The 10,158-nt window shown below is 33.2% G+C and overlaps 2 long non-coding RNA genes across 2 annotated transcripts; both read right to left on the bottom strand.

Annotated features, from left to right (window-relative positions):
* Nucleotides 1–4,661: 4,661 nt before the first annotated feature.
* Nucleotides 4,662–6,321, bottom strand: LOC145072182 (uncharacterized). Its single transcript, XR_013690944.1, has 3 exons — nt 5,906–6,321; nt 5,142–5,235; nt 4,662–4,968 (listed from the first exon to the last, which is right to left on the bottom strand). It is a non-coding gene; the product is annotated as an uncharacterized LOC145072182 (long non-coding RNA).
* A 1,269-nt stretch (nt 6,322–7,590) lies between these two features.
* On the bottom strand, nt 7,591–8,522 carry LOC145072175 (uncharacterized). Its single transcript, XR_013690942.1, has 2 exons — nt 8,134–8,522; nt 7,591–7,983 (listed from the first exon to the last, which is right to left on the bottom strand). It is a non-coding gene; the product is annotated as an uncharacterized LOC145072175 (long non-coding RNA).
* Nucleotides 8,523–10,158: the final 1,636 nt, after the last annotated feature.

Here is a 10,158-nt window from a genome sequence, read left to right as displayed (position 1 = left end):
TTACTTCAGTAGTTAATACAAATAATACTGCAATACACATACATTTTCCCATTATATTCAAATTGTGATCTTCTGACATAAAGGGTAATATAAAACTATATTTTGGTAATGATAGTCATATTTGGGAAAAGCATCCACTTTAATAGAGAAACAAACATACAAAACAGTCGGGTCTTGGTAGAAGACTACTTTTTGAACTAGTAGAAAATATAGGAGTTTCTAGGAGTTTTCAAACATTTACAAACATTTTCAGTAACTTATACAAACATTGACACTAAATACTTATGAACTCACCAGCTTAAATGTTGATAAAATCTTTCAAAATAACTTGTATTCTCAGGTCATCAGTAGACAGGTACAGTCGACCAGGTTTTGAAAAGACGGAGCATGTTCAAGACTAGTCTTTTATTTTGATCACTTGTTTTGGTGTCTTATTACTATGAATGAACACACTTGTATAAAATTATACTATTAATGCAATGGATGATGTTTTTGCTTGTTTACTACTTTGCATTGTTATGATACTGTACATGACGTTCTCCGCCCCCGAACGTTTCCGCCATTCCGGTTTTAGGGTGTGATAGTAGACTCGAAACTCCTTGAAGCAATCACATCCCAGACATCCAATTCCGATTCCGAGCCTTCTCTGGAATCACCATTTCGTTTCCCAGCCTACATCACCGCAATATTCTGATTCACATCTTTCGTAACAACATGAACCTTCCCCAACAACCCCGCGAGCAAATACAACGATTCTCATCTTTCATAAGAACATGAAGCTTCACCACCAACATAAAGAAAAAAAGGACAACAATATAAGCTTTGAGGAACGTATAATTTTCCACGATAAGTTGTTAAGCCGGTTGCTATTGGTTTGAAGTAAATCAGTTAAAAAAACGATTGGTAACACTTGTGCTTTTGAAAAGGGCATATTTGGAAATTTCGGTCATAACCCGATATTCATGTTGAAAATTTCCATAGATTGGAGCATAGTTGAAAAGGTTTGCGCTTTCCCTTACGCATTGCATATCTTGAAACACAAGGGATAAAATGGTCATTTTAAAAAAACTAACATCTGATTTTCAATATAATAGTAATCAATCAACAAAGAACTTCACATGCCTTATATGCAAAACATTTTTTTTCTAGAAGGAACTACATCTAAAAAGAAAATATTTATTCCTTACAAAGTGTAGATCATATGAGATATATACAAGAGTTAATTTTCTTACACCTCTATCTCTCTATAATTAATAATCTGCAATATGGAGAATCTCAAGGATAATGCTATGAAGACACTTGGATGATATTGATCTTAGCTCTTTTAATTGGATAAAATATTAAGTTAAAACAAAAAGATTGAACTGATATTATAGGTGTATTTTTTGTATTTCAAACAATTTTGTGTTTTGTGTTGTATCTTCTTGCCCATTCGAAACGATTGTTTCGTGTTCATATATATATATATATATATATATATATATATATATATATATATATATATATATATAAAAGATACTTTTATAAATGTTCTTATACATGCTTTTTATGACACAAGTGAATGAGCCTCAAGGAAAAAGTACTATCACCGCTTCCAAAATCAATACGTTGGTTTCTTTTAGAAAGACATAAAGTCAAATTGAAATTGTTGAACATATTTCATGAAAAACGCTCATTTAATTTAGAAACTTATAAACCAATAGGAACATGAGGTTTGACTTTTTTCAACTACAAAACACTATAAATTTGTCATCCCCGTTTGTAAAACAGAAATGTTGAATTTCACCAAAGTAACAACAGAGGCGAAATGTTCAAAAGTTGAACCAGATAGGGGAAACCCATCTGTTGAAAAAAAATACTATTTAGGTGACGGAATGACCATTTCACCAATATGTTTAGAGAAAATGACCATTTTACCCTTATGTTTAAAGTTGCTCCTTTATAGCTTACACTAACAGTCAACTAACTCATTTGCTAAAATGTGACATTGAATGTCTATTGAGTTTTTTTGTACTACCAAAATTTGTTTTCTATAATATGTAAACAATTTAGTTTTTTTACATAAATCTCAACCTAAAGTTGTTGTCGTGCGTATTGGTTTTAGGATATAACAAAGGCATTTTATTGGTTGATATGCAAAAAAGCCATTTGGTTCTACATGATGGAACATAATGAATGAGATTCAACAACATATTTATGCATTGATTTATTATGAATATCTTTGAGAAACCACCATCACAAATAAAAAAAATTACCTGGGAAATTTCTATTCTCCAACAACACCAACAGCATCATCGCAACTGATATTAACATGAAATAAGTTACAAAATAGCTTGGAACATAGTCTAGTTATCAATAGCTAACATTTTTATTTAAATTAAAACTAATCCAAAGAAAAAAAAATTATTGCATTTCGATAAGACAAAAATGATAGATTAAAATAATGAAAAAGAAACATCATATAAATTACAAAAGTCCATACTTTGTAATCACTAAATGAGACGACATGCCCCAAATTAGGAACCTGGTGCACCCATTATCACTGTTTTTAGTCGTTTCATAACGTGCTCATATATCATAATTATATGAGTCTGAGTATATATACCTGAAAAAGTTTGCATATGATAGTTGACATTTAAAAAATATGAAATAACCTAACTATCCCTATCTTTATCCAATCAAGTATACTATGATTATTAGTAGTACTAACCAGCCATAGAAGCATGTATCAGTGTTAGAACGGTAAAAGGGAGAAGTTCAAGTACCTGAATGGCCGGAGCTGGAGCAGTAGAGGCGTAGGTCAACATGTCTACTTCTATGGCCGCAGCGGGAGAGTTGTTGGCTTAATGAGGCTTCACTACAGTTGGTAGAACACTTGGTCACTTTTATGCAGTGCTATGACTGAGTGAATAAGTATTCATTCGAAATATGAGTGTGTTACAGTTTGTGTGAAATGTAATGGATGTACGTATTCGCTAGTAACAAAACTAATGAACTGAGAAACACATTCCTGAACTGTATATTTAGCGTCTTTAGCTATCTTCCCGTTAGTAGGCAATGCCTTTTTCATAATCCAACTTATGTTAGAAATCGAGAGGAACTTGTCCTGCTCCATGATGTTCGAGTTCGACTGAGGACTCTGTTCGGCGTCGCTTTCGGGACTCCCACCAGCTGGACTCCCCGTACATCCGCCATTAGAGAGGATGAAAACCCTAAACATATCAGCAATCATCACCACAAACATTGAAAAACCACAAAAAACGTCAATTAAAGACGAAATCAACGGAAATAAGCCGACAATGTAAGGATTCGTTGTGCAACAAAAGGTTTGTAAAACTAGGGATTTCGACATACCCAAAGAGAGACAAAATTGGAGGGAGGTAGGAGATTTGAATCTTCAAAAAGAAGACATTGATTCTTCTTCTTCTTTGTGAAGAGTCAAATGAAACAAACCCAAACAACTCCATGTTTCAGTTCCAGTCAAGAACACAAGAACAAACACCCATCAAACCCTATTCACTTACCTGGTATCGATCTGAACCACACCCAACATGTAGTCGGAACGCTGCCTGCTACCGCCATCATAATCTGCCTCTTTCTATCGGTCCTAACAGCCTCCCCTGTCACGATGTCACAACGGAACCACCATGCTTTCTCCATCTAGGTTTGCTGTCGGACGAACCAAACAGAAGAGGAACAAGTAGTGGAGCCACCTACTACTGCCGCTGAGTATCGATCCCCATACCCCTGTTCGTCAATCACTACTGAGACCAACTCCCTTTTTCCCTTTTCCTTCTCTTTGGCCCCATCGGAGACCTTTGCCTACCGCTGATCGAACCTCGTCGCACCCACATCTTCATCTTCCGTCGAGCAAAACTCCACCGAAGATTACAAGTCCAAAAATGTTTACACACACCGATTGTCAGTTTGCAAGGGTATCTGGGAATACTTATGTGGTCGATTGCAATTATGAAGATCCAAAGCTTCAATTACAACACCGACCAATACGTACATCCAAAACCCTAATTTTGTCGTTTACCAACACCTTAACAGCCATAATGGACTTCACCACTAATGGTGCAACGGCAGATGCGAAGTGAAAGACCTAATCAGAGATGTAACTGTCAAACATAAAGGATCAAGCAGTGGTTGGCGGTGAAGGGAGCAAAGAGTAGACGAAGAGAGGAGAGTCGATTTGGGAGGTGGTGGAAGGATCATGAAACAAAACAAATAAACATCAAAATACTGAGAGACCAGCCACAATGACCAACACGTGGACAGACAATACCATACTTTCCATAAAATACTCGTATACCAAAAACAATCCGAAATTACAATATAACCTATAATCAAAGGACCATTTCTTCCAACCCTTAGGCAGTTTACTATTCCTAAGCTCGCACAACTTTAATATGTACGACAATAGAAGCCCAACAATAGTACATGGACCAATTCTGCCAAAAATTCGCAACTTCACTATTTCTAATATTGCATTCCTTTTATATATATATATATATATATATATATATATATATATATATATATATATATATATATATATATATATATATATATAATATTAATCAAATTTATAATAATAATAACTGTTAATATAAATATATGCTTATTAATGAGTTTGAAAAGATTTGATGAATAAACGATGGTATAAATTAAAGTTGTGATGATTAAGTTTCAATATAATGTGACAACCAATAGCATATAAAATATATGAGACGTGTGTTTGTTGTTAATAAATGACAACATTTTTCGTTTGGAAAAAAATAAGAATAATTAGGGAAGGATCCCCACTTTGCGGGGGTTAGATAGTGTTCGGTTGTAAAATATACAATCACAGATGCACGTTGATACATATTACAAACACACGCATCACATACACATTGTTTTGACCATTTCCCCTGTTTGCTATTTTCCTTAGATGTTGTCTTTGATGGTCTCAAGTTTTTTCGACTGTAAAATATGAATACATTATAAACAATAGATAAATTATCTAGTTGTTATTCTGGATAACTGAACTAAATTAGTCCTAAAAATAAATAAAGATTAGTGGGGTATAATTGTATGTAGCTGTTGTCAAACTTAAAAAAAGATTCATTTATAACCGTATGTGGGATAATACTTACTTTATATTTTTCACCAAATTTTACGACATTGAACATTTGCCTTGTGGTTTTGTCACTGCCTACAACAATGTAAACGTCCATCGATCAAGCATTCCTATCAAAAACGATACCAAGGTTATAAATATAGGTAATTTACTCGTAAAAAAAATTAGACCATGATGCCATTCTTCAGGAAATGTAGCTTTCTATAATTTCATCAAGGCTTCATGTGTGAAAAATTTAACAGAAAAAATAAGATCATCACTTCATTTGTTTAGACTAAATCTTGATTAGTTGAAATTCATGCGTATCTCATCAAGGCTGAAATAAAACGACAATATGTATTAAATTACATAATATGTGATTGGAATATAAATGTTTTATAAACTGTTTTATAGTATAAATTTTAGGAAAAGTTATAGCCATTATTTGAAACATTTGGTGCGAAGGTTAACAATATACAAGATGGATGGAAAGAGTTGTGATACCTGTCTCGATCTAGGGAAAATATAGGATCTAAAATAATATCCCAATCCTAAGGATCCATAGGATTAATTGTGGATCCAACCAACACAAAAATAGAAAGATTTGAGTTGTTTAGTCTTCGAGTTTTTAGTTGAAATTTTCTATATCTATATAAGTATGTATCTATCTAAAATATATGCATATTGGATTCGGCTCAATCCTTTTAGTAAAAGATTGGGACGAGTTTAACTGAAATTCAATTAAGAGAACAGAAGTTATTGATCCAAAGTATCCATTGCCTGAAACTCAAATTTAATCACCTTCCATACTTCACAAGCAATATCAAGTTCAGGACTCCATTTGGTAGCCTCGCGTATAATTTCATTACCCTCAGTAGCATGATCGCGTCCCTCATTACGAGCTTGTGCACATGCTTCTAGAGCGAAAGCGTAATAGCTCATTAGTCTAGCTCCATGGCACTGAAAATGTATGAGGGCTCAAGTGATTCACCAAAGTGACAAGACCTTGAAAGCAGCTTTTGTAAGTGTCAGTAGCGGAATGTTCTGTCAATCAGGGAAGGTTTTTGGTAACAAGACCTGGAGATATCAGAAGTGAAAATGATGACATGAGTAACGACAAATCCAGTGAAAAACATGATCGCCTGCCAATGGAAGGTTTTCTGCGTTCAGTTCCTCTTGAAGAATTCATTCCCCAAACTCAGGTTTTTATTAAGTCATTCTTTCTGTAATAAGTAAAAAAAACATATATAGTTTATCAAATTAAATTATGTTCCAATTAAATAAAAAAAATCTTTTTTATTCAGGGTTTGGAAGAAAATGAAAATAATCATGTTGTTCATGTCATCTGTTGAAAAGGGTTCTGAGTGTACACATATTATTACATCTTTACCAAAAGTGAGTGAAATTAATTTGATTTGTGCTAATTTATGTGGACACGTGAATCTTGTTGTTTTTGTATCACCACCTGGTAATATTTCTGTTTTATATACAACGTATATTAGACGTGGACACATTGTATGTGGATAATGACATGGCATGAAAACTTCTTATCTTGTGTCATATCATCATAGTTGAACATTGTTACAATGGGTATATTTTATAAAAGTACAATGCCCTAATAAGGAATAATTTGAAAGTACAATGCTTTAATAAGGAAAAAAAATTAGACAGTACATTTTTAGAAGATGAAAAAGGGAATAATTTTTTAACTTTTAGAAGATGAAAAGGGAAAATATATGTTTTTCATAGTGTAGAATCTGTTCAACATGAAGTGGAAACTATTGTTCATGATCCAATAGATCCAATAAAAACTAATACATAAATATAGCCACAAATGATACAAAAGATGATGAAATTACACCTGTAAATGGAATGGGATTACAGATGTTATTTTTAGCCAAGATTTGATATGTTATGATCCAAGAAAAAAGTATCAGATTCATGCATCTATAACACATTGGTGATAGTTTGTGTTATAATGATTAAAAGCATGGGCTTTTTGGGTAAAAATGTTACAAACAAATTAAATGTATTTAACTATTAATCAAGCCGAATGGTTTAAGACAACAAATGGGCAAGGGCCAAATCAAATGACTGGCGAGAATCATCTTCTCTTCTTTGAGCACAAATACATCAAAGGCCTCTACTAACCCATGATGTTGATCCTACTACAACCTCAGCTATAATGACAGAGAAACAAAGCAAATATTCATGGTTATAGTTACCTAAGCAACTTATATCTAAGTTCAGTTTCTGTAATGTCTAGATTAGAAAAAATAGATGCACAACCAATCATAATTATAATGTATAATCTTCTCTTTCATCAGAGTAAAATGATGTTTGTAATTGAAGCTCATTACTTGACAATAATTCAATCTTAACATCTTAACCAAATTTCCTAATTAAGTTCACCAAATTTCAAAATGTTTTGATGGAAAAGGGGAACACAATCAATTGATTTTGTTGAAAAAGACTGAAGATTCATGTGAAAAGAGTTGAAAACTTACTTCAGTAAAATGGAACATGTTGTCAATAAAAAGAAACACATATTGAGCTTCTGCATCCCTAAAGTTACCGGTGAAGTTGGTGTAAAATCCAAAAAATATACAGAGAATAAACAAATGAAAAGGGGAAAATGCAACTTCAAAAACCTTAAAATCTAAGGTGGCGGAGACAGTCAAAGTGATAGAGACCAGAGACGTAAAAATATTTTTAAAGGCGTGAGTGATTGTGGGGAAAATTGCCATTGTTGGCGAATTCCTTTACTAAAGCGAAGGCACTGGCGACGGTATTTCGGTGCAACCCCTCTCCCAGAATCATCTCAATCAGTTTTCAGGAGTATTACTTCTACTTTTATTCCAATAAATGAGCCCAGTTTCCTACAAACCAAAAAAAAGTTCTGTAATGAAAGAATTAGATAAAACTCATTTCAAACTCTCAATTCTGGATCAGACTGGTGTTAAATGAAGTTAATTTTGAGGGTTATGGGGCAAAAGAGGCATGGAATTGATATAAGAACACAATCGAACCTTAAGATCTGGAATCGGTCTAGGAAGGCTTGACCTACAGAAAATACGCTAAGGGTCCGGCCACCACCCCAGATGTTAGGTTGCTTCCTTCATGGAGACCACACATTGCGTTTCCGACGACCGATTTGGTATTTCGTAAATGTTTCATCAATCAATTGGAAGGCAGTAGGTGGAAGCGGTGATTGATCTGAGTTGGCCGGTCCAATAAGCGGCGGAAGATGGATAGGTTTGAGAGATGAAATTGAAAGCAATAGTAATGAGGCGGTACATAAATGTTCCAAAAGTTTGAGGAATAAGCGGTGGGAAAAGAGAGTCAAAGAGAAGAGAGGGTGAGGAAGGATCGGGAAGTAAAAAAAAAGTCGTGGACCGACTCAAAAAGAAAATAAAAAAAAAAAAAAAAGGATTTTTGTCCAATAGGAACATAATACTATTCCTAAAGAACTCAAATTTAATCTATACTAGTGTAGTTTATAAATAAATAATTAGTTGACTTTTTTTTTGATAATAGAATAAAATTATAATAAATATGAAGACATTTTAACGAATACGTAAAACTAAAGTAACATTTAACACAAAATTACGTTTAGTATTTTCTTGAAAACACAAACATTTTTATTGTTATACATTCTATCATTTGTCAAAATGTTATGCACTCTTTTTAAGGTCGCATAAAAAAACAGCTTTTACGTTTAGTATGGGTTGAAAACACTAACACTTGGTGGTATGGATGATAAGGTCGTACCGGTGGGATGAGGGTGAAAAACACACCTCCATGAATTCTTAGACTATTTCCATTGGGGACAATTTTACTAGTCGGTTATCAAAAATTGATTAAAAGAAAATGAAAACTAAAAAAAATGACCAACTAAAGAGGGAAAGGGTGGGTGCACCAAATTTAGTCATGAACATTTGTCTTAAACTTTCAATTGCTTTTTGTTTTTTCTTTTCTTAAATAAATCTTATAAATATTAAATTTGGATTTATGTTTTTAAAAATAAAAATAAAAATAAAAAATAGACCTATATTTATAATTCTTTTTCTCTACAAATAAAAACCAATATGAATATGTTTTCGTATACTTTGAATTATTTTATAATATTAAAATGTTGCGTTGGCTTAAATTGTTTATGAAGTTGATAAAAATTGTTTTAGTTGATTGGGTATATAGATGAAAGAGAAAATATCTCATATTCTAATAAATAAGAACATTTTTACCATGTGTCATTCTTTTAGCCCCCTCCATTTGATTTTTTCTGCTCCTATCATCCAACTGAAATCCCCATATTTCCCTTGCACTCTTTATTCTTAGCATTCTTTTTATTCGAAAATAATTTATTTTTGCTACTCAAATACGGTATCCTTTAATTTCCTGTAGGTTGTTTTAAAAACAGAATGTCAACAAACAATCTTCAATCTTCAATAACAAATAAACTATTATAGATCCACATTTACTATATGTAATTATCTTTTATTTTATGCAAGTAACCTCCTGCAAGGTTGGAACGTCGTTTTCTATGAGTAGTATGTCATCCACATACAATACCAGAAAGCTAACTATACTCCCACTAGCTTTGACATACACACAAGACTCATCCTCGCTTCTCGAAAATCCAAACTCTTTGACTTTCTCATCGAAACAAAGATTCTATCTGCGAGATGTTTGCTTTAATCCATAAATGGATTTCTCAAGCTTACACTCTCTATTAGGGTACTTCGCATCTACAAAACCCTATGACTGACTCATGTAAACATCCTCAGCCAACTTTCCATTAAGGAAAGCGTTTTTGACATCCATCTTCCATATTTCATAATCATGAAATGCAGCTATGGCTAGCATAACCTTTATAGATTTGATCTTTGCTACTGGTGAGAAGGTCTCATCATAGTCAACTCCAAAAGTTTGAGTAAAGCCCTTCGCAAAAAATTGTGCCTTATATGTGTGTACTTTCCCATCCATGTCGGTCTTTTTCTTGAAGACCCACTTGCACCCGACCGTTTTACGACCTAGTACATTTTCAACCAAGT

Source organism: Lactuca serriola, chromosome 1, assembly GCF_051521515.1.
Source record: "Lactuca serriola cultivar US96UC23 chromosome 1, Lser_US96UC23_V15, whole genome shotgun sequence".
Lineage (NCBI taxonomy): Eukaryota > Viridiplantae > Streptophyta > Magnoliopsida > Asterales > Asteraceae > Lactuca > Lactuca serriola.
Note: the sequence above shows the minus strand (reverse complement) of the source record. Positions and strands in the feature narration are given on the sequence as shown.